The sequence below is a fragment of the Aptenodytes patagonicus genome, chromosome 2 (assembly GCF_965638725.1).
Source record: "Aptenodytes patagonicus chromosome 2, bAptPat1.pri.cur, whole genome shotgun sequence".
In the NCBI taxonomy this organism is placed as follows: Eukaryota; Metazoa; Chordata; class Aves; order Sphenisciformes; family Spheniscidae; genus Aptenodytes; species Aptenodytes patagonicus.
This window is the reverse complement of record NC_134950.1, coordinates 67,196,945-67,221,943: the sequence shown is the minus strand read 5'-3', so window position 1 is coordinate 67,221,943 and position 24,999 is coordinate 67,196,945. Positions and strand designations below refer to the sequence as shown.

The window sequence follows — 24,999 nt, the reverse complement described above, 5'->3', positions numbered from 1 at the left end:
CTGTGGGAAACAGGGCTCTGACAGAGGTGTCTGACACCACTGGGAGGTACCTCTTCTTCCCCTTTGATGTTGTGGGGAGCACAGACTGGTGACTTCTGTTGGGTGTGCACCCTTGATAGCTGAAGTGACGCTTGTGTGATCAACAGGAGGATTGTCTGAAAGGTTGAAAATGCCCAGTCTCTCTCACTGTATTTGAATTTACTGATCAGAGAGCAGGACCTCGTGTGTGTGTGTGTTTTTGTCCTCATGCTCCAGAATTACAACAGCTGGTGATCTGGGATTTTTTTTTGCTTTTTCCCTCGCCTGTTATCTCAGAGGTGCTGTATGCTCTTCTCATTGATTCAGTTTCGGCATATGGTGGGTCCATTTCATCCACGGCCAGAACCAGCTGTGAGCAGCACAGGGCAGTCCATGTCTTCCTCTGGCACAGGCCACCCTGCAACCCACCCCCACTACCAAAGCCCTGCCAGTTACACCCAATTCACCAGCCCTGCATGAAGCACTCCTGGCCTTATGAATAATACTGACAGTTTGTTCTCAAGGCAAAACAGTTTTATTAAAATTCAGGCATCATCTGAAGAAATATTTGCCTCCTTCCCAACCTCCTGGGCTGGGGGCCTTGTGTCCTCCCGATGAGCAATGCTGGTGCCTCCTCCTCCTCAACTCCTCTTCTCATGCTGTGGCCCTTGCTATGGCCTTGGGACCCCCTGACCTCTGTTAACAGTGTTGTGAGGTCTTTGGGAGGCTCTTGGGCTTCTTTGGGGCTTGCTGCTGTCCCTCTGCCTTGCCCTGCCCTGCTTCCCTGGGCTTCTGTGGCAGCTCCTGGCTGTATTTGGGGCCTGTCTCCTGGGGGGCCTGGCTGTGCCCACTGGCTCCCTGCTAATGTTGGAGCCATGAGTGCCTCTTGCAGGGTGCTGGGGACACCTGTGTCTCTTTTGGGAGAGCCAGGGACTCCCAGGCGAGCACTTCCTGCTCCTGGCCCAGGACCCCATGTCAGCCCCCCGGGGCCGTCAGCCCCTGCCCCAGTGATGCTGCAGCAGGGCCCATCTCCAGCTCCCCACAGCCCTGCCCTGCCCAGCCATGGGCCCCGCTGAGCCAGGCCCACCTGCAGGCCCATGTCCCAGCCCAGCCTCAGCCCATTCCCGTCCTCAGGGAGGTGCCTGATGCCCGGGATTGGGGCTGCCCCGGTGCCCTCCGGCTGCCCTGCTCCTGGCAGGGGCAGTGGGATGGGCCCTGGCTGGGAGGCAGCCCCATGGGGAGCCCCCACTTTTGGGGGCATTCCAGCCCCAGAGAGCAACCATTCCTGTGGTGCCCTGGTATACACTACAGTTTCTTAAAACCAGGCTCTGCTACCTAGTACAAAATGAATTATTATGGAAAGACAAGCACATTACAGAAGATCTAATGATCGACTGTGGATAAGGTGGAAAAGAGACAGCAGCCGCACACTGTAGCTGCCTTGTGAGAGTGACCTTCTGAAAATGTAATTGGCTTCTTCATTAGCGAAACCTAAAACAACAGAGTTGCAGCTAGAAGTAAGGCTCTTGGGGAGAATTTCAGTAGCTTGTTACTTGAAAGACCACTGTTTGTTTTTAAATAAGGTACATATTATAGGAGGAGTGAATTAACATAATGTAAGACTAGGCTTCATGTGTAGTCTGTTAAGCCGAAACACAGATCACGGTACTTCTGAATAAGAACATCTGTGTTGACTCTATTCTAACCCGACACCCCTTAGTAATTTATCTCAGCTTTTTACTGATGGACACTACATAGAGGGGGGACCTCTGAAGTGAGAGGCCTTGAGAATTACAAAGCTGACTGAAATAAGGTGCTAAAGAAATAAAAAATTTTTCAATTATTTTTTTGCCTGTTGTACTTCCTCTGAGAGTAGGATAGTGTTGTCCCCTTCCCAAAAATCACTTAATGTCAAGGGGAGTAAAAGCATTGCAAGTGGACAATAAGCTACTTCAGTAATTAAAATACTTCCAGGATACGAGCCCTGGTAAACCATAAAAGAAAATAATTATTTTTTTTGTGGAATTATCAGGCAGAGAAATAAATATTCCACAGTTTGGTCTAATTTCTCACAAGTATACCTCAGGTTTCTCTCCTAGTTAAAGTTCCCAGCACAATTCATTGCAAGATTAAGTTCTGGTTGCAAGATTAAGATTTTTGAACCAGAGGAGAAAAAGGACTGGAAGCAGAGAGAAAAGACAAGCAGCCCCAAGGGAAAACAGAGACCAGCTGGGTTATGAGACTGACTTTCAGCAGGACTGGCAGGGTTGGACAGTTTTAGGGATGATTTTGGGGGTTTTGATACAATTTCATAAGATGCCCATGAAGTAAGATGTCCCTAGACATCTGATAAAAGGCAGAAGAATGCCTATGGAGAAGTTAATAATTCTCCCTTTAGAGTAAGGCTTGAATAAGCTGAAAGAAAAGAAGAAATTGTTAAAAACAAAGAAAAACAAGATATGGAATATTATTTTCTATTCCATATATTGAATAAGGCAACAAGTCTTAGGAAAAAAATACTAAATAATAACATAATTAAAGACGTGTATGTCAGCTTGCATACAAGCACCAAGATGGGATTGGTACCATTAAACCTGTTTGCAGCTTTAATATTCTTTGAGTTTGTTGCGTTTATATGATATCTATCATAAAAAAATACATTGTACTAAACTGAAGGCAAAAGGTCTGTTAAGCAGGTAACACACACATGAAACATATATCTCCATTTTACTGGTACAAAAATACATTTTGGGCATCAATGTTTTTAGTTTAGAACAACATCTGCTGTTATTGCTGCTATAATTGCTTGGACACTCTAAGTGTATTAACTGATAGAACACACAATGTTTCCGTTAAAACATAACAGATGTAAAACTTAATTTCATTCAATCCTTATTAAAATAAGTTACATTGTGTGTAGTTTTCAAAATGGTGTGTAATTAACTTCATGTCTAACCATTACAAACTGTGTAGTTGTAGCCAGTTTCTTCCCCTAGACCTCTCTTGCAGACAATTTTCAAGCAGTTTTCTTACCTGTTGCTAGGATGCCAGACTACAGAATAGGATTTCTTTCCTGAAAAAAATATTTCTGCCATTTTGTTTTCCCTTGTCTTATGTTCCCTTGCTTTCTGCTTTTGTTGTTTTACTTACTATATGATATTATCATATTCCCTGCCACAACTGCAACTTAGGAGTGCACAGGGGCTTGGCATAATCATTCTCCCTTTACCTAAGTCAAGAGAATTTCTTAACTGAATAGACTCTAATTTGTTAATTAATTTATTTGTTTACACTGGAAAGGTTTACTATATATTGAAAATTGAAAATGTAATGCTAAGACATAAAATGAAGGAATTTAACCCTAGCAAGAGAAACTAGAAGCTTTTTGCCCTGACATGAAAAGGTAAATTCAAGGAATAACAAAATAATTTCTATTTAAAATGTACGATTGTCTTATGAGTCATCAAGCAAATGAAAAGCATTTCACCAGAATTTTCTGACAAAGTCTTTATCCTTATATAGGGAATATTTTTCTACTGTGAAAACACTGAAATGCTAGCAAGTCTTGTAAAGTGTTGTACAACTGTGGTTATTTAATTGAAGTGGTTACTTTAACAGCTTAAAACTTTCAAATTTCAAGGGCCATGTAAATTGCCTATCAAATTGCTGTCTGAAGGTTAAAAAGACTTTATAATTCCTCCTCAGCACTCTTATTTCTCATAGCTGGCCTTTGTAATCTTGGTGAATTTCAAATAATTTGAAGCCTTGCTATCATTTGTTTTTAAGTTGTCAGTAACTGCTGTTACCGCAGAGTACTTTTACTTAGGGCAAACTACGTTCTCTGTTACGCTCATTTATTTCCCATCAATTTTAATGAACATAAAGCATGATCAAAAATCAGTCTTCCAAATGATGACTTATGTGGCTTCAATCCACCAGAGCAATAGTTTTGTACAGCGATCAGCTTCTGTGAGTATAAGCTTTAGTATAAGGGAAACTTTTCTAACTCTTCTTGTATGAAATGGACATACCATTTATTCTATCTGTGCTGATACAGCCTGCAAGTGTAGCTAAACAATTAAGGACATGAAATTAAGTTACAATATTCACTACTAAAAGGTATCTATAGCCTTCGATAACTTCATTGAGCACCAGTTACGAAAAATCATGGGATTTGGAGAATGCTTTAACTACAGTGAGAATCTGATGAAGGGGAAAAATTTTGGAAAGTTTTCTCATATCAGTGTCATCAAAATAAACTTTTCAAATATTTTGTTTGTATCTGAGAAAACATGCATAGCGTATTGCTAATTCTCAAACAGTTTCCCTCATGGAAATGTGTGTGCTAATACACTTGGTGATGCCTCAGGTCAGTCTTGCTATTCATCTAAAAGCTATGTATTTCATTTTGCAGACACAAAATCACATTTAATTATTGAAGAGTAGTTTAAATTAACACCATTACTAATGTTTTTTGCATCATTTAACAAAACAGGACTAAACCAACTTTGCTAGCACAGAAGTACGTGGCAAGCTAAAGAACTGGTTTATGTTATTTTCTGAATAATAATAAAAAATTACAGGCCACTTAAATTTCTAAAACACCACCAAAAGAAAAGCCTAAAAGCACCACCCAAAAAAGGCATAATTTTTCCTCCAGAAAGCAAGTGAACAGGAAGGCACAAAACGTTTCAGAACGTGGAGTCTTGTTCTAATGGTATGCAAACACTTGCCCTCTGCCACACAAAATATAGACATTGCTTACTGTTGGCCGGCTTAGGCAAATCACAGAGGACTTTACAACCAGTTTATCCAGTTTGCTTTCAATGTCATCGTATGGAAGCGAAAGCAAAAGTTTGTTTCAGGAAGACCAAAATATTTTATACAGCAATCTTCAGTTCAAATTGCTATTTTCTCATGAGACATATTCAAGAAACTTTGAGTGATAAACATTTAAAGACGTACTTTCCTCTTACAGCAAATATAAACACTATTAAGGTATCACTTTCGAATCAGTTTTTAATAATCACCTCAGTATGAGAGTAAATACTATGGCATAAAAATTAATCATAAAAATTTTTCATGAATCACAAATCCAGAAAAGCAATAATCCCCTGCAGCAACATACTTCCTGAATAAAAAAAAAAGAACTAGTCAATGGCGTTATTTATATAGCTGTTATTAGGTAAGTCAATAATAAGATAGAAAATCATAACGATAGGTATGTGTGGGAAATCTCTAAATGCACACATCATTGCAGTCGTGCCGGGAAGATTTTACTCAGTATTAGTTCTCCTTCACAATAAATTTGAAACATTTTTAGCTGAATTAAAATAATTTGTGGACATGAATTGTCACTCACTATAAATCAACAACTCTCTGGAAAGAATATTGATTTTTTATATACTGGTTTTGTCTAATCAAATCAATTTTTTTTACTTTGTATAGCAGCAGCTGAAACCGCAACAATAATGGAAATTTACTGTACATATACAGGGGAACTAAGCATTTGTTCTTTTTCTTTTTTTTTAAGGAAAGATGTAGGAATAGCTTAGAATGATAAACTCACTGGTAATATGCCATCCCCCTGCACATCAGAGAATGCTGATGGTCTTTTACACGTTAGAAAAAGCATATGCTCTAACCCAGTTTGGGACAGCTTTACATTTTTATAGCAGGAGTTATTTTTAAGTAACACAGTCAAAATATGCAGCTTGTTATTGCTTTGTTTTAGTACTTAGCAACTTCATGTCAAAGGTTTGACCTTGCCAATGGATTTTCTTAAGGCTCAGTAGTGCTTGGAAGATGCTAAGGATCAGCAATAGGTAGTTTTGTAAACGCTGTAATTATTACCTTACCTCTAAACTCAAACAAGTGGTCCTGTCCATGAATATTGTCTCAATTTCTCATCTTAGATTTGGCACCTGATTTTTTCAGGCTGTTCTAAACCTCACTGTTCTCATTTATGTTATGCAGTGTCTCCTATGAGTTGTGTGTCAGCTAAGGAGCAGAACGTGCTATGTTCACATCTTGCGCTCAAATGTTTGTCAGTCTGTTTTTCCCAAGATGATAAGGGCGGAACTCACCTAAGTGAGTTCCAGCAAACTTGTGCATGAAAGGGCAGAAACAATAGAGAAAATGCCCTAGAAAATTTTCACTCCGGCATGAAGAATTTTGGAATGTACAATGTTAAAATAAAAATGTTTTTATCATCGAAGACTTCTCCATTGCTGCATGCCTTTAAGTTATCAAGATGCCTTAGATCACTTGCTGTGTCATCTTTCTCTTACTGCTTACTTGCAGGTTACTAAAGGAATCATAACCCTTAGAAAGACGTAACTTCAACTGTAAAACTATACATATTAATTTGTTATTAAGGCCCCCGTTCCTTAATGAACTCTTCTCTAGTCAGACCCCTAAATCCTTAGGAGAACAGAGATATGCCATGCAGACCCTTGCGCAGAACTGGGTATGAGTTTTTCTAGTTTCAAAAATCAAGAATCTAGTTTACAAGTAAAATGAATGTTGTTAACCATGCCCTTTATAGGTATGCAATTTTTTGTGCTACAAAAACTATATATATATAGTTGTTATACATATGTACATTGTTATGTCACACTTCCTTACTTAAGTGACTTTTGACTTCAATTTGGAACAAAAATTTAACACCTGAACTAAGAATTATTGTAGCACCCAAGTCTGCCACACATAACTATATAATTATTATTACATTTCATGGTAAAATTCAGGTTATCTAGGGCTTTTCACTGGGAAATGGAAAAAAACTAATTCCCCAATTCACTGTGATATGAATACTCCTTTATTATCCTTCCCTAACTTGCTGGGGTTGGCTTTCTCTGTGTAAAAGGTATGAGTATTTCTTCTTTAATGACATTGGCTATACAGTCTTTCTTTTATATACCTTGAGCTACAATTTTAGAAAAGTAAGGGGTACTGGAGTTGGGTGGCTACCTAGTGTTTTGTCAAGGGATGTCATGTTTGACCACATCCTTCAAGGAAGACTTACTGAAGACTGCAAAAGCATTATAAACACGGTATTTTAAAAACTATAAATTTTTAGGTGCATGATGAATTATCATAAGGAAAAAAAATATTACCTATTGCCTGTAAGAAAAAGATTAGCAGGGTGCTTTGCTCATTCAATGCAAGAGAAATCTGGTTGGGATGTTACTACACAACAAGCACACATTAATAGAAATAGCCTGAAGAAACTATGGGAAAAATTAAAATCCTTGATAACAATCAGTACTGAAGGGAAAATTAGTTGGTCTGTCTTCTTTGGGTATAAAACTTGTTAAACATTCCAAATAATAATTACCCTGGTGCCTAAAAAATTATTATCCACAAAGCTCTGAAACAATGCTTTTGGATGTGATTTTCTAGGTAAGTTTTGTAACTAATAAGAAAGTAAATCCAGCAAATCTTATCTAAAGAAACAAAACCAAATTTCCCTTCTTAAGTAATATGAAAGCTTATTACATTATAGCCCTTATAAAAGCATTTTCAAACTTCTTGTAACATGATTGATCAGGCTGGCTTGGAAGACGCACAACAGGCAACAGTTAGATACTTCTACATGTCATCTGTTATTCCAAATTCTTTAAAATTTATGCTCATTCATTTTCCCATAATTACAGCCAAAGTAATCAAATGTTATTTTGTGAAAAAACAGATCAAAACCAAACCGGTGCTGAGGCCCTTTAAAAGGTATAATTGCTCTGCACGAAACCAGCAGTAACTTCCTTCCACAGAGTGACATCCACTGAAAGGACCGGACGAGAGATGCATTTCATGTGATAGGATTATGGAACTTCTGACATTAGCCATATGCTCTCTTCCACTGAAATGAGGAACCTGTTAGTCTCGGATAAGAAGGGCTGAATAGTCATATGTGCAAATGATTTACTGGCATTCTTACAGACCTAGAAACGTCAATGTTCTCCTTGATGAAAATCACCAAGAGATTCAGCAGAATATCTCCATAGTGGATTAACTTTAATAAATTAGAGATAATGCATTGTGGATTTGTAATATCTCCAGAGTGTCCTTACGTTACATTAAGTTAGCTTCAGAGCAAATAACAGAACAATGACATGAAATCTCCTGGGGCACTGAGGAAGCTCATGGGATACACCTGGATTCAATCTAGACCATTGTCAAGGAAGATCAAATCAACTTTTTTCCATACTAATTGCCTGACTTTTATAAAATGGCCCTCAAAAAAAGGTTATAATGTCTTAAAAAATGATACATAGTGGTAATTCCAGAGGAAGATATATGTCAGAATAAAAGACCTTAATTTGCTTCTGGGAAGATTCATTCATAACATCAGACAATGCCAGAGTAAAACTATTAATTCTAAATTCATATTTTTTTTTAAAAGAGAATGTTTTCATTGAAGAGGTTATCTGTTAAAACAGAAGTTTTGATAACTATCCAAATGTTTTTGTCATTATATTAAGCACTTTTATCCTACCTGCTCAATCTGGCTTTAATTACATATTTTAGTAAACAAACAGGTTTTGGGGGCATTAAGATTTTGATTTCTTTTTAGGATCTTATTTAGAAGTCCTACTTCCATTGCTGTCGTGGTTTAACCCCAGCCAGCAACTAAGCACCACACAGCTGCTTGCTCACTCCCCCCCCTGGTGGGATGGGGGAGAGAATAGGAAGGGTAAAAGTGAGAAAACTCATGGGTTGAGATAAAGACAGGTTAATAGGTAAAGCAAAAGCCACGCATGCAAGCAAAGCAAAACAAGGAATTCACTCACTCCTTCCCATGGGCAGGCAGGTGTTCAGCCACCTCCAGGAAAGCAGGGCTCCATCACGTGGAACGGTTACTTGGGAAGACAAACGCCATCACTCCAAACGTCCCCCCCTTCCTTCTTCTTCCCCCAGCTTTACATGCTGAGCATGACGTCATATGGTGTGGAATATCCCTTTGGTCAGTTGGGGTCAGCTGTCCCGGCTGTGTCCCCTCCCAACTTCTTGTGCCCCCCCAGCCTACTCGCTGGTGAGGTGAGAAGCAGGAAAGGCCTTGACCCTGTGTCAGCACTGCTCAGCATTTAACGAAAACATCCCTGTATTATCACCACTGTTTTCAGCACAAATCCAAAACACAGCCCCATACTAGCTACCATGAAGAAAATTAACGCTATCCCAGCCAAAACCAGCACAATTGCTCACAGGACCATGCAATCCAAAAGCTGCCTGCATGTTTGTGAACTTAATGAGGCTGTCGTTTCCTATTGAGCTCAAGCAACACTGAGGTCTGCTCAGACTCCTTTTCTTTCTTGGTTGTCCTGTGAAGTCCCTTACATGAGTACTAGGTCAGATCAGCTTGCTGAGAGCTGGCTCAATGATGGTGTATCTGTTTTGGGCTGGGGGGGGGGCAGTCTGCTCAGTTAGTTTTCAGTTACAAGCTTCTCAAGGATTGAAAGGGAGGGATTCCCTCTTTCAAGGGAATTTTACTTTTTATTTCCTTTTATGGGGACCAGGACTTTGTATGGAAAGTCTGTCTTTGAATCATGTTCATTGTTTTGAATCTTTCCTGATCTCAGAACAGAAGGTTTGTAATTTACACTAGCAAATTAAAGGAGAAACAAAATAGAGAAAAAGTACTTAGGAAGTGGTAACTAAGAGTGAATTTAGAAAGTAGAGGGGAAAAAAAGTCAAAGGGGCAAAAATAATATCCCAACTAGACAAAACATTTAATACAATACAAAGGTTATTTTTTTATATATAACCTGAAATAAATTATTTTACTTTTCCATAACTGTAAAACATTTTCTATGTGATAAGGATAAATGCAGTAAATTCTACTGCATAGCAGGTTTTCAGAGGAATCAGTTACTTTTACATACCCACACATCATTTACTTTCAAATAATTTCCAAAAATTTAATTTGCCTCCACTTACCGTGTATGGCATAGTTTTTTCAGTGTTCTAGCATGCTCATGGTTCATGAGTCATGCAGACTAAAACACGATAAGAAACAGGTCTAAGAGATTAAATTTCAGTAATTAAATAAATGCAGTGTTATTACAACTCTGACCTTAAAAATCTAGCAAATTATTCATACTCTTCAATTTTTCTGTTGAAGACAAGTGTCCTAGTATCAAAATTTGTCATACATTAACTTTCATTACAAGCATAATTAATGACAGTCATACTGCTGAAGATCAAGTTGACAGGAAATTGCCTGCACCAGCTGAGCATGAATTGCCTTTGAAGATATGACCAGCTTAGCCATGCTTTTCTTCTAATGATATTTTACATCATTCTTATTATGGTTGCTTTAAGCAGAGACAGGAATCTTCTATATGTCAGCACAAAAATTAGCAACGAAGGAAAAGAGGCATCACATATTCCTGAGAAACTCTGCAATGACACCTCCAGCCTCTATAGTTGCAGCACTGAGGTACACTCTGGATGCCCCAGCTGAGAAAGAAGAGAAGAGAAGAGAAGAGAAGAGAAGAGAAGAGAAGAGAAGAGAAGAGAAGAGAAGAGAAGAGAAGAGAAGAGAAGAGAAGAGAAGAGAAGAGAAGAGAAGAGAAGAGAAGAGAAGAGAAGAGAAGAGAAGAGAAGAGAAGAGAAGAGAAGAGAAGAGAAGAGAAGAGAAGAGAAGAGAAGAGAAGAGAAGAGAGAAGAGAGAAGAGAGAAGAGAGAAGAGAAGAGAAGAGAAGAGAAGAGAAGAGAAGAGAAGAGAAGAGAAGAGAAGAGAAGAGAAGAGAAGAGGAGAAGAGGAGTTTTCAGTTGGAAGGAACCTACAATAATCATCTAGTCCAACTGCCTGACCACTTCAGGGCTGACCAAAAGTTAAAGTATGTTATTAAGGGCATTGTCCAAATGCCTCTTAAACACTGACAGGCTTGGGGCATTGACCACCTCTCTAGGAAGCCTGTTCCAGTGTTTGACCATCCTCTCAGTAAAGAAATGCTTCCTAATGTCCAGTCTACACCTCCCCTGGTGCAGGTTTGAGCCATTCCCAGGCGTCCTATCACTGGATAGCAGGGGGAAGAGATCAGCAGCTCCCTCTCCACTTCCTCTCCTCAGGAAGCTGTAGAGAGCAATGAGGTCGCCCCTCAGCCTCCTTTTCTCCAAACTAAACAAACCCAGAGTCATTAGCTGCTCCTCATGGGACATTCCTTCCATCCCTTTCACCAGCTTTGTTGCCCACCTCTGGATGCATTCAAGTACTTTATCATCCTTCTTAAATTGTGGGGCCCAGAACTGCACACAGTAATCAAGGTGAGGCCGCACCAACGCTGAATACAGCAGGATAATCACCTCTTTTGACTGGCTGGTTATACTGTGTTTGATGCACCCCAGGGTGCGGTTTGCCCTCTTGGCTGCCAGGACACACTGCTGACTCGTATTGAGCCTGCTGTCAACCGGCACCCCCAGATCCCTTTCTGCAGGGCTGCTCTCCAGCTATTCCTCTCCCAGTTTATACTTGTGCCCGGTGTTACTCCATCCTAGGTGCAGGATCCAGCATTTCAACTTGTTAAATTTCATCCCATTAATCATTCATTGCCCAGTGCTCCAATCTATCTAGATCCCTCTGCAAGGCATCTTGTCCCTCAAGAGAGTCAACAACACCTCCCAGTTTGGTATCATCAGCAAACTTGCTAATGGTGCATTCAACTCCTGCATCCAGATAGTTGATAAATATATTGAACGGAGCTGGCCCTAGAATTGAGCCCTGAGGAACACTGCTGGTGACTGGTCACCAGCCAGATGTAACTCCCATTCGCTACAACCCTTCGAGCTCTGCCCTTCAGCCAGTTCCTCACCCAGTGCACTGTGAACCCGCTCATCCCACAGTTGGACAACTTGTCCAGAAGGATGCTGTGAGGGACAGTATCAGAAGCCTTACTAAAATCCAGAAAGACTACATCCACTGCCTTCCCTTCATCCACTAGGCAGGTGACATCATAGAAGGATATCAAATTAGTTAAGCAGGACTTTCCTTTTGTGAACCCATGTTGACTGTGCCTGATGATTGCATTACTCTTTAAATGACTTTCAGTAGTACCCAGTATAATCTTCTCCATAATTTTTCCAGAAACTGAGGTTAAACTAACAGGTCTGTAGTTTCCTGGGTCTTCCCTCACGCCCTTCTTGTAAATTGGAATAACACTGACTAGCTTCCAGTCAGCAGGGACTCCCAAGACCTTTGGTAGATGATCGAGAGGGATCCTGCCATAACATCTACTAGCTCCTTCAGTACTCTGGGATGAATCCCATCAGGCCCCATGGACTTGTGAACATTCAGCTGATACAGCTGGTCCCTAACAATTTCAGTGTCCACAAATGGAAAGTCACTGTTCCCACAGAACGCACACATCTGTCTCCAGACAGCAGCACACAGGGCCTAGGTGGATGGTTCGGGTTGGCCACCATCTTAACTGTCGCACACATGTGGCTGCTCAGGAGCCTCATTCAACAGCCTCCTAGCATTCACTTTTTGCCACCCTCTTCTTTATGCAACCAAGCTGCCCAACAGGTATTTGTCGCAGTTTCTCAGCTTTAGCTGTGACCTACATTCAGAGGTGATGACTACAGTTACTGAGATGCCCAAGCTCTACCTACATCCTCCATAAGATGATTAGACCAACTAGACCATGTGTTTCCTTGATCCCTACTGCAGTCCTGTAATACAAGGCGTTTTAGCTAGCTTGTCTGAGAGGCTGGGTATTTATGGTGGAGTAGAATGGCCTGTAGCAATGATATATCTTACTATAATCTGTGATTAAACAGCCAGATTTTTTGCTAGAGAAATAGGAAGAATTTACATACAGCCAAAATTAAACAAAAAAACCACAAATAAACAAACACCCCCCGCCAACTCTTGTATAAATACAAAGATTCCCCTTATGCCTCAGAAAGTCCCAGAGAAATAGGGATTTGTCTCATTCCTAGTCATACTTTACTGGCCAGCTTTTGATATCAGACCCAAGTTAGTCCCTCTTCTGTTCGTTCTCAAATGCAGCTGTTATTTTATCATAGCCACCTCAACAGCTGATCTGCGCGGCTCTGGCTGGGAATGCTGTCTTGTGTCAGTTATCTGTCAAAGTGTAATTTCTTCAAGAGGCAGGTAAGCTGCACAGTGAGGAGGTCATACGTGCTGTGCTCAGGCTGCACTGGCCCAGGCTGGGATATGCTTTACTGTCCTGCTGAGTTTCTAGCCTGACATATCTGGCTGTTGCTGTGCCTACACAGCACATCTGACCATGTTTGTGACCAGGATGAGATTCCCATCTCTCTCTGGGAGAGGGACAGAGCAGGAGGAGGGAAAGAGGATGTACCTAGGACTTCCCACACACCTCTACCCTTCCCCATGTGCCCCTCAAGCAGAGCTTGTGTGCTCCCAACCCCTAAACATTGACTCCCAGGTTCCCAACACATTTCTGCTCCTGCAGTTGCTGGTGTTTGAGCAGACATAAAAAGTCCCTCCAATGGATCCTGAGATGTCGGCAGCTGTACAACAGCATAGGGTGGGCCTTTCATGTTACCAGCGGTGTGATCTGTGAGGAAAGTCCTTCTCTTACTTTCTCAGCTTCCCTTGGCTGAGGCTGTGGATAATGAGGCTTAACACAACAATGTCAAAGGGTGAGGACAGACTACTAATTCTGACCAGAAATTGTCATGGATTACCAGAACATAGGTGACAGCCTCTATAAATGTCACTGCAATCTTTACATTAGCAAAGCATTTTACAATTCTAGTGGGCCACCATCAAGTTTTTTAACTATAACTTGAACTTCTTTCCAAGATCAGTGAAGCCACCTCTGGTGAGATAACCATGCATTACCACAAAATTACCCCTAAACTACCCCTTAAATATACTGATAAGATTTCCTCAGCAAAGGCCCAGCCGGACCAGAAGGACACAGAGCTGTAGAGGATTTATACAAATAATGGGCGGGCTACTTTGATGCCTTTTAGATAGGGGATGGCAAAGCAGGGATTACTTGGGTTTTGGTTTCAGGGGAAGCTACAAAAGTATAGGGTTGATGGGATACCTTCAGAGGACTATGAGAGAGGCTGGTGTAGATGAACATCCATCAGACGGCGGAATACAACTTCTCGGCAGCCATCTCTCTGCATCTGAGTTTCCCCACCAAAAGAGCCGGAGTGTACCTCTGAGCTGTCACTGAGCAACTGGGGAACTACACCCGGGATTAGTTGCAGCCACATTATTAAAGTTGCTTTCTTATAGCTTCCATTTGTGTAGGCACAATTTATAGAATATAATTATCACTGTAGTTATGTCACAGTATACAAATAAGTGAGGTCCATGTATGAACATACAATTATTTGAGTTAAAAACTGACCTTTTTTAAGATACGTTGTCAATTTGAATCTAATCAATCACGAGTTGCACTTAGCGAAGAGATTTATATAGCAGTGAGCTACAGTACCCTTCATTCATATTTCACTTCTCTAAAATGCATTTTATAAATGATCTGAAGTTTCCCTTGCGGTAGAACTGCTTAACTTCTACTGATAAAAATAATTATTTTTCCCCATTACTTATCCCTGTTACCTGAAGTTGCCTCATAACTGCTCTGGCAACAGCAAAATAATATTTTATTATTATATTTTATTTAAATAAAATAACCCTATTATTAATAGCTATTTACTGGTACCCATAATATCATTATGTCATTATTAAATAATTATGCTATTATTATTTATTACTTCATGTAAAGCCACTCTGTTTGGACAGGAAGAATAATAGACCATGGTACATTTTTCATTTTCTAAGGAGTTAAACACATCTCAATCATAAAAGAGTCTACTTTTTTGTAATTTTAAAATTATTTTTAAACTTAAAAAAATATTAATTTACTGACATGGAGTTCTGAAAGAAGATTAGAAAAATGGGATTCTGAAAAGATCAGAATATTAGCAAGAAAGTTTGCAAGCATTCATGAATCTCCTTTCCCAGTGATATCCTACCATTTCCACCTCACTCATTAAGACTTTGCATATAAAATAAAATACTGTGGGGAAAAATAGATACTGAAGAAAATCTCTTTAATCTGGAAAGTAAGCCTATTTAAATATAATGCTTGCATTTAGTATCACTTGTTGAATAATGATAGAAACATCTGAGAGGTTTATATTCTACTGTGAATTTAAATTTTAAAAAATCTAGAGTTGCAAAATATTCTAATGAGACAACAATAATTCCTCACCTTTACACTTAATTTATAAGCATATAGCTTAAGATTCACCAGATCTATGTATTCCTCAGGAAAGAAAAAAGAAAAACTTCTCAGCTTTGCCATATATGAGAGGACTTTTGGCTAAGTTTCAAAATCCATTCTACTTACAGTTCTGTATAAATTTTAAAATCACTATCACAGAACCGTAAGGTATGAGATGTCAACAGATCCAGTAGTCTATCCAGCTTGTAATTTTTACTTTTTGTAGAAGGAATGTGAATCCAGAGACAGGAGCAGATTTTTTTTGCATAGCCACCCATACCTACCTTCATGCCTCTGACTAGTTTGAGTATATCCTATACTTCAACATTTCCTCATGTATTTCTCATGTTAAATACGGCCTTTTCTTTTCAGGCTCTGAGGATCAAAATGCTTATGAAACACATCATATTTGTGTTAGATATCAGGAGACATCCACTTGATTCTGACTACCAATCTGGTCGTTAGCTATTCCTTACTAGGGGTGACTACTACTAGGAGTGAACTTTGGTTCTCGACTTCAACCCAACTCATGCTTATGTCTTCATTTAACACAATAATTTTATTTATACTTATATATGAGAAAATATATACTTTGATGGGGAAATTAAATGCAGTATTTTCAAGGAAAATATGTGGCAGAATTATTTAGTCAGACTAAAGGATATATAAAGTCATTTGTAGCCATCACATTGATCATAACACTTTTTCAGTAATGAGCACTTCAGAATGATGAATCTGTTATGGTCCTGGTTAGTTAACTGATTCAAGTCTCAGTTCTGCAAAACATCATCTGGTTTTTTTAGAACATGAACACTTTTCTCAAACTAGACTCACACAGAAACACCACTGCTATTTTCAAGTGCAACAAAGGTAAAAGTTAAAATTTAAAGGCTGACTTGCAGCCACAGTACTTTGATCAGTAAGATGAAGTCTTGAAGAAAAGGGATAAACATTAGAAAAAGACACACAGACATTAAAGATCAAATACCCAAACACTTTTGGTTCAAAATAAAACTATGTTTCCTTCTGGTTTTGTAAATTCTTCTCAGAAAGTTAGGACCCTAAATCCCATTGAGGGCAAAATCGGCTGCCTAAATCCCACTGAATGTAACCTATTTAAGGACTTTAAAAAATACCTATTATGTGATTGGCATACTTAAATATCAGGAACACTTCTAAGGTCCAGGAAGTCTGGACCTCAAAAGATTGCAGGAATTATTGTGTGTGCATGGTTGACTAGAGAAGGAAAGAAAGATTTGACATGCTTAAGGTCACAAAACCAAATTAGCACACTGTAAGAAAAAGCCACTATTCCCACATTTTTTAGTGCCTGAAGGAATACAGTTAGGAGTGGTGCAGCAGGACCACTCTTCAATGCAGCTGATGATATCCATGAAACAATCAGGTTTGCTCCCACTGCCTAAGAAATAAAAACAGGCTGCGTAGCATCAGAAGGCAAGTTGAGAATTTTTTTAAAGGCAAGAAACTCTGATATTCAAGAGCTTATTGAAAATCTGTCAGCACTAAAAAGATAATTTCATGTGAGAGGTACTAGACTACATTCATCTCTGTCATAACTCCATTTCAATCAGTAAGTTACCCTAGGATGAGTTTAGGCTGCCCATAAAGAAAGTTATAAACCACCAGACAGAGTCAGAGTTAATTGAGTCAATCTTACTTAAAAATTAAAAAAAAGAAATAAAGACAAAAATAGACTATTTAAAAATTAAAAAAAAGAAATAAAGACAAAAATAGACTATTTCCTTTAATAAACTGAGATTTTGTAATAGTTATGGTTCCAGTTAGATTACAAAGTAAAATCTGAATAGGGCTTTTGTTTTTCTTTATTTTCAAAATTAGAATCTGTTACCATCAGCGCTCAGTTTACAGCCACAGGTGAAAATAAGAAATCCCTAAAAAAATGAATTACTTATTGAATTACTTACCCTCTATTTATATTAATTAGAAGAAAACACTTTAAAGGAATTACACTTCAGTCAATAAAATAGTTCCAAATGTAACTGGAAACGGGACAAATTAAAACATTGAATTAAGAGAAATCTGAACTGCTTACAGCCACCCAAGGCTAGTCCTATAAAAACAAGCGAACCATGCGGTGGTTATAAGAAAAACAAAAAGTATGACTGTCCATAAAATAGTAATAATAATAATTAAACCGTGATAAAACAGATCCTGGTAAATACTCTATTGCCGAAAAATATTTACAGGTTTGTGACATCAAAGATAAAACCATTCAAGGAAAGAGATATTTTTAACCTGTAGGCTGTCCGTTTCCTTGAGAATAAGGCAAAGGAAGTAAGGTTTTTTTTGTATCCGTATATATTCATATCCAAAGAAATACTGGCTTACTTGGCAGACAAAGCCCAGTCTTTCAACATTTGGGTAGACAGTCAAGAGTAAACACATCTGGAGACAGAGTCATGAAGCTCTGACATGGAGTTCTCATTTAATAAGGGCAGAGCAAATATGCACCATACAGTTGGCCAATTGCCTTATGGTAGTGAGGTAGGAGGATGAAGAAAGTGAAGAGAAATGGGTTCTTACGCCAAAAAGGCTGAAAGCTGTTACTGCCTCCCTCATCACTATCAGTGCTACCTGAGTAGCTCCTGCCCAGGAAACCAAGACCAGGCCTTCAAAAAGGCTAACGCAGGCAAAGGAGAGTCATTCTTGAGACTACTTATCGCTCCTTCTCAATCCTTTCAGCTTGGATAGCAGTTACCATGGAATTTTCTTTTTTCTGCTTTGTAACTTTTCTCCTACAGTGCAGTTGGAAAAAGATGATTTTCCTCAGTGGAAAGTAGCAGAAGCCCTTTCCTGTTACTGTTTTTTTTCTGCCTGTTCATATAATGTCACATTATTGAGACAATTCTAAGAGTCCTGGGAGGTACCAGACCTAGTTCCTTAAAGAATAAAGGAAATTTTTCACTTTTCCAAAGAATGCGAAACAAAATGGAAGTAGAACCAGCCTGCTAATTTGTCAGCCTGACTCAGTGCTGAAAGCATCCCATACTTCTAAATTTTAGAACTCCAGGAAGCAGTTACACCTGACCGTGCAGAGATAGGAACTTGTCCCTGAAAAATGTTCCCTGCCATGCTGGTTGCTACATGCTTGTTATTACCAGCAGCAGTGATGCCTTCTGTGAGGTACTTAATATCACTCTGCAGGAAAAGAATTACAGGATTTTAGTTGTACTGAATCTGGTCCTCAAGAGAGCCTGATGGTGTTGCATGTGCAATTCTAAACAGAATATCCTCACTCTGTTTTCTCACTGCAGTAGTTTAGAGAGTATCTGCTAGTTTAGGAACAAATAACCTTGAAAGTCACTCTCCAGCTTTAATGATCTCATACGGTATACCCACAGTGCATTTATAAGTGCATGGGAAACTATTTAAATATTTAGATTGATATGCGTATTACTATTTTTTCTAATCTAAGATAAGTATTTTTAACCACAGAAAATAATGCAAAATGCATACAGAGTTAACCAATTTCCAGTGTTTCTCTTGTAACTCTTCTAACTCAAGTCATGGTTTTATTATTCAAGGGAAGTAGCACTTTGACTGTCTTGGGATCTGAACACAAAGGCAAAATACACAGAAAGAGTACAGACTACAGATACATACGCACATAGACATTTAAACTTCTAGCTTTTCTTGAAATGAAGCTGAAAGACCCAGTTTTGTCTGGGTCCATCCTTGATGCCCAAGATACGTTTCTAAGAAAGGAGCTTTTTTCTGGAGTGAGAGGCAGACAGATAAATAGACAGATATGGACACTTCAAGAAAAGCTAATAGTGAGACAATTTGTTTCATGAGGATCTATTCTATTCCATGAGCACCACTTAGCCCATGAAGTGGATCACAGCAGAAAAATAGTTTTACAGGGAAAAGGCTATCGAGCAATTTCTTTTGAAGGCTATCAAGAAAAAGGAGGTTGTGTTATTTATGCATACAAGATTTGATTGCATTCACTTTATCAGCTGCTATGCAAAAAAAATTATATCTTAATAGTAAATCACCTGCAATGGGCAAGAAAGTTAGATTTTATGTGTATAATAATGTTGAAGTAAAATATATCATTGGACTAATACAGACATACTGCAATTATTTCTGCTCATCAAATCTCTTATATGAAAGGATGATCATTTGCTTTTCCTTTCCGGTGATGACATTCAGTTTAGCTGACCTGTTTAATCAGTCAGTAGAAAGGAAAGGAGGACAGAAAATCTGATTTACATTCATTTTACATTTGTCAACATTTACAAATAATTAAAGCTAACATTCTATAATGGTACTGCTCTAATAACATTTTACATAATGATAGACATATTTTCCCCTGTCCCAGCAGATTCTTTTTTTTAAAAATCATTTTTTCATAAAAATTGATCTATCTTGGTATTTTTCAGTGGCAGGTATTGTTCACAATCAGGCAAAAAGGGGTTTTATTTATCTGACCAGCTGTCATTATCTATAGGTATGATCACCTACTTCTGAACTACCTACTTTATGCTTCTTCTATAGGGGAGGACAGGAAGGAACATTAGGACACAATTAATCTAATCTTAAGGTTAATGTTTAGAATTAATCAGATGAATGCTGTGGAACGGCCTATTTTTCCTCCTCTGGCTATGAAGGGAGCGCAGCACGTCTAATTTAAATGAGGAAGCATGTGTTGTAGTTTCTGAACTTCACATGGTGAATACCACAGCAGGTGTCCCCAGTTGGATTAACATTCCCTTAGTGTCCCAGTCAGGATCTAACCCTTAGGGTGTTTTGTATTGCCGCTCCAAATTAATTTAAGTTCTTTTGACTTTGACAGAATGTCTCTTATAGTTCCACAGAGATATAGAGTGGTAGTTAATAAATAAGAACATACAGTCAAAAAGGTGGCTAGTGATCGTCTAGCAGCACAAAGGAAGGAAGTTCTTCATTTCTGTTCGAATATTCATTCGACTGCTTCATAGAATACATGTATCTCGTCATATATGTCCCTGTATCCCAATCAAATGTCATTCATAATGAAAGCATCATGGACAGTGTCTAGCAAAAAAGTTCCGGTGAATTGGCTGAACTCACATGTTTCTTTGAAAAGCCCGTATTCAAGGAATACTCCTAAAAGAGGTTATTGATCATGCATTTTATGCATATTATTATTATCCTTTACTTTCAAGACATAAAATCTATTTTACAGTATACGGGATACATTTGACATTTAAAGGTTCTAACTGTTGGCTTTGGCAGAAATATAAAATAAGGATTAGTTGCTGAATGAGATAAGAGCCTTGGAAGATAATGAGTAAAAAATAATTTTCAACAATAGATTATACATTTTACTGCTCCTGTTCAAACCTATCAGCTCATTTTCAATTTATCATGGGTTGTACAAGATGGACATAATGACTTAACAATTATGCAATTTTATGTCGTGACACTGCACGTGTTTTGCTTTTGACTGTATGAAATGACCTAATACAACCAATTTGATAAATCCCCTCACAGGGGGAGTAGCATGCAGCAACGTTTTGAGAATATTTTGGCACCTGTTGAAAGCCCTCCCAATATACCAGGCTACCATGAAGTTAGGCTAAATTTAGGGAATGCCAATACCTCATCCTACAGTGAGTAGACTAGCTGGCAAGCTGCAAAGGTTCCCCTGCATTCAGAAGCAGCACACCTAGTTCTTGCTTTCCTTCCATAGATGCTGAAGTACCAAGACAGCTCGACTGTAGCCGAGTTGGTGTGACAATCATCAATGTTTTTAACCATCCTTCACACTGCAAACATACTACAGATATTTGCACTTGTGGACTTCCTGTAAACAAAAGAGAATAATAAATTAAGTTGGGGAAAAGACGTTAGACAGAGGTAACTTGAGTTACACAGTTACAAAGTGCAGGAATGGCAAGCTTACTCTCACTTACATAGAAAAAATAGAGTACTGGTGAGTTCTGTTTTTTCCGTGAAAGAGTTTTCTGAGAAGATGTTATAAATTTTCTATGAAACAAGGTTAAAATGCGGGGAGAAATCCAGCAGTGGGAGTATAGCTTGATCATGCTATGTGGTGCCCTATTGATCTCAGGCAGGTTGTCTCTTGCCAGAACATGTGATTTGAATAAAAATGTTTATCGTGCTTCACAACTGTATATAAATTTGTCAAAGAAGTAATCTGAGCATCAAGACTTTCAGATGCATGTGTCCAGAACACTACAATACATCACCTTAAAAATGGAAAGAATTCCTTTTTTAACAGGAGTTTCATAACCATGAAATGAGTGAGCAAGTGAAAGCATAAGAGGGACTAGGGTTTTTTTGCAATGTTGGCTTTAAAGACATCAGTTTGTTCTTGCTGGAGAGAAATCCCACTACATGAGGAATTTTGCCAGACAAAACAATTTCAAGTGAACATGAAGGGATACAGGCTTTCTCTGATCAAATTCTCTATCTCTCTCTCTCTTTTTTGTGTTTTAAATGAGTAGCAAGGTAATATGTGTCCATGTATTTGGACAACTAAAATTTTTAAACTTTGGGTATACAGTGGTCTCTATTCAGTTGACTCCAACTAGTAGCATCCAACAAAAACATTTTCTTCTTCCACTTTCTAAGTTTCTGAATGTTTCCATTTGGCCCTAAGATATTATCAATGCAGATGATGAGTATATAAATAATATAGTCCCTGAAATTCTAAGAATTGTATCTCGAGTTTTCACAGATCAGATGCAAAACCTGCATATACATCATTAAAGCTGCTGCTATCCTTTATGCAATGTCAATCATTTCTATGAATAATAGCATTTTACTTTCTTCTTATACTTCATCCAGAGTTTATACTTTTCTTTCACTTCCCACATTTCCTCTCTTGTGAGCTTGCCTGTCAGTCTCCATACTATTGTGCCTATTACTGTCTAGATTTCACTGTGGTAAAATCTTTCCCCCACATCAACACTTCCGATTTTTTCATTCCTACAAATCCCTGTTCTGTGACTTCCAAAAATCCCAGATCTCTAGACTCTGGTACATGCCGTAAAGTGCAGTCCTTCCTTTCAGTTCTCCACTGCCTCAAATCTATTCAAAAGAACTGTCTTATCCTGTTGAAATGTCTGCTAGCTACTAAAATCCTCAAAAGACTAGAGATTTGTGCAGTTGACCTAAACCTGGAAGATGAGTTCAGGCTCTTTACTACAGCTCCCGTGTATCACAGTGAACAAGCCAAATGCTGCCATATCCTTTAAAAGATACACAGGCACCTGCTTAATCTTGGAAATGCTTAATGGTGGTAATATTAGCAGCCAATCAGCATCTGCCAAAATAATTTCTGACCTGTTATTTAGCTAATAAGGTAGTCAGAGCCCACCCTATGCCAAAGCTAAAATAACCCAATGAGAGATTTTGAGACTAAAGAGCCAGTCCCACAGCAAGGCACAGCACGCACAAATCTATGTATTTTATATGTACTTTATATACTCTTGCTAAAGGCTTGCTAAAGACAAACTATTACAATCTGCGGAAGCAATTTCATGAAAAGAAAATTAGAAAGCATAGAGAAGTCTGGACAAGCGTCAAACAGATATTGAGTCTGAGACAAGAGACACCTTTCCCAGCGGGTACTGCGATGAGTAAGCAACCTGGCAAGACTGGTTCAAGGATCCTCAGGAAAAGTACTGCTTTTTTTTTTCTTTCTTCCTTGTTTTTTTTTCCCCGAAAGGAAAGGCTCCGAGAGGCTCCTAAGTCACCCAGGAGGGACACGACCCCAGGATGGTGGCATCGCCACAGCTGCACATAGAAGCAGCCAGCTGAACACTGAGCTCCACTCCACTCCTGCCTCTGTCAGCTGCCCAGTCGCTCCAAGACACCACAGCAATGCCAGATCCCGTCCTTCGGCATCCTTTCTTTTTTTTCCCCAAGTCATTTCAAAAATTATCCTCAGCCTTACAAATTACTTACTGATGTCTCCATCATCCCATCATTGTGAATATGTCGCTTACCTTTGAAACAGATCTTGAACTATGTGAGAAAACATGTTGCTGTCCTGACGCCCTATCTGTGCAGATGAATCTGTTGACTGGCACATAGTAAAATTATTTGTTTTTCACAAAAATCTGTGAGAATTCCACATATTGATTATAGATTACAAGATTATAAGACTATAAGATATATATATTCTATATATGACATATAAATAGCATATGACATAAAATTGTATTGCACCGCTCTTAGGGTCTCCTTTGTCATGGTCTCTCTTTTTGTACAAGCCTTTATACTGAGTGGTGCCCACTATCCCTCCCGTTTCATAAAGCCTAGGAACAGAGTCAAGTCCGTTCATCAAATTATTTTTTCTAAGGAGCTTTTTTGAAGAAGTCATGATATTTTTTCAAGCATTTTGTTGTGTTAGCAGCATGAAAGCTGCCATTACCAAACTTAATAGAAAAAGCTTGCTGAAAGCTGATTTGCCAGGATCTCTATTTAATTGCAATATCTTATTACATGTAGACGGCAACCTTCTTTCTCCAGAGAGAAAGCTATAAGGCTAACTCTGGAGAAGGGTCATGCTTAATGAGCCTGGGCTTTTGCCACTTTGCTGTGTATGATTTCTCCATCAAATAAAGTGATAACATAAATATGTATTTCTCTTTTAAGAGTAGGGGAAATAAGTTACCACGGTAGTTATGGCTGGCTTAGCTTACTTGTTTCTTTGCTCTTGACTCAACAGGACTTCGAACTTCCTCACAGACATTTACAGGAGAAAGAGAAACCTCCAGATGGGCTACAATTACTAGAAATGAGCAGATGATTTTATAATGGAAGCAGAACCGGTTGGATTTACCTCTGGAGTTTCAGGAGCACTCTGGTAAATATCCTGATTTAACCTAGACTATTTACTAAAGGCTGAGACTGGCAGGAAGATAACTTACAGTTTCAGAAAAAGGCTTTTAATTCAACTTAGTGTTGATTGCATGGAGCAGTAGGTATGCGTGGGAAATGACACGGCAATTGCATAGAATGCAATCTGGAAGTGGGCATCTGAACAGCTATGTCTGATGGTTGTTCAGCCCTTTGTGCTATAGCCTCCTTGTCTCTGAACTTTGTTCATCAGCAGACTAGGGAGGGGGCAAAGCTGATATTTTGTTAGCTGTGTGACTCCTACATCATGGCTCCAGCCCTGCCTCTTCTCAGAGGAACCAGGGGAACCTTAGTCTGTTCTAAATTATGTTCATTTGCAACATCCCCTTTGTGAACATTTCCCTGATGGAGAATAACTGGAAAAGAACAGGGCTGGGCTACACTCCAGCCTTTTTCCAGCAGTCGCCCCAAGTTGGAGACTATGTTTGCAGCCACCCTGCCAGGTCCACACCCAACGAGGAATGCACAAAACTATAGTCTGTCTTCAGCTCAGGGGTGCTGTTGTCAGCACAATTAGGGACATAGAAATTGCCATATCAAATCAGAATAATGGACTGTCTAGTACAATACCCTGAGGCCAGTAACAGATGCTTCGGAGAAAAATGTTTAAAAAGAATCAGTGGTAGGTAAATGTGGAATAATCTGCTGTTAGGGAAGGTTTTTCTTACCCGCTTGTGGAAAATTAAATATTACACATTATTTTGAATGATATGCACGTCTACTTACCTGTGATACTAGTCTTGCCTTACAAGTGTTAAGCTGAGGGAGACTAATAAGGAAAACCAAATGAGTAACAGAATAATGGCAAAGAGGATAGGCCGAC

At 38.9% G+C, this 24,999-nt stretch overlaps 1 long non-coding RNA gene across 1 annotated transcript in view; it reads left to right on the top strand.

Annotated features, from left to right (window-relative positions):
- The window catches only part of LOC143157407 (uncharacterized), a 48,844-nt gene extending 24,732 nt beyond the window's left edge, over nucleotides 1-24,112 (top strand). The window contains exon 3 of the long non-coding RNA XR_012994781.1: nucleotides 23,986-24,112. This is a non-coding gene — a long non-coding RNA (uncharacterized LOC143157407). The remainder of the gene's footprint in view (nucleotides 1-23,985) is intronic.
- The last annotated feature ends 887 nt before the right edge of the window (nucleotides 24,113-24,999 follow it).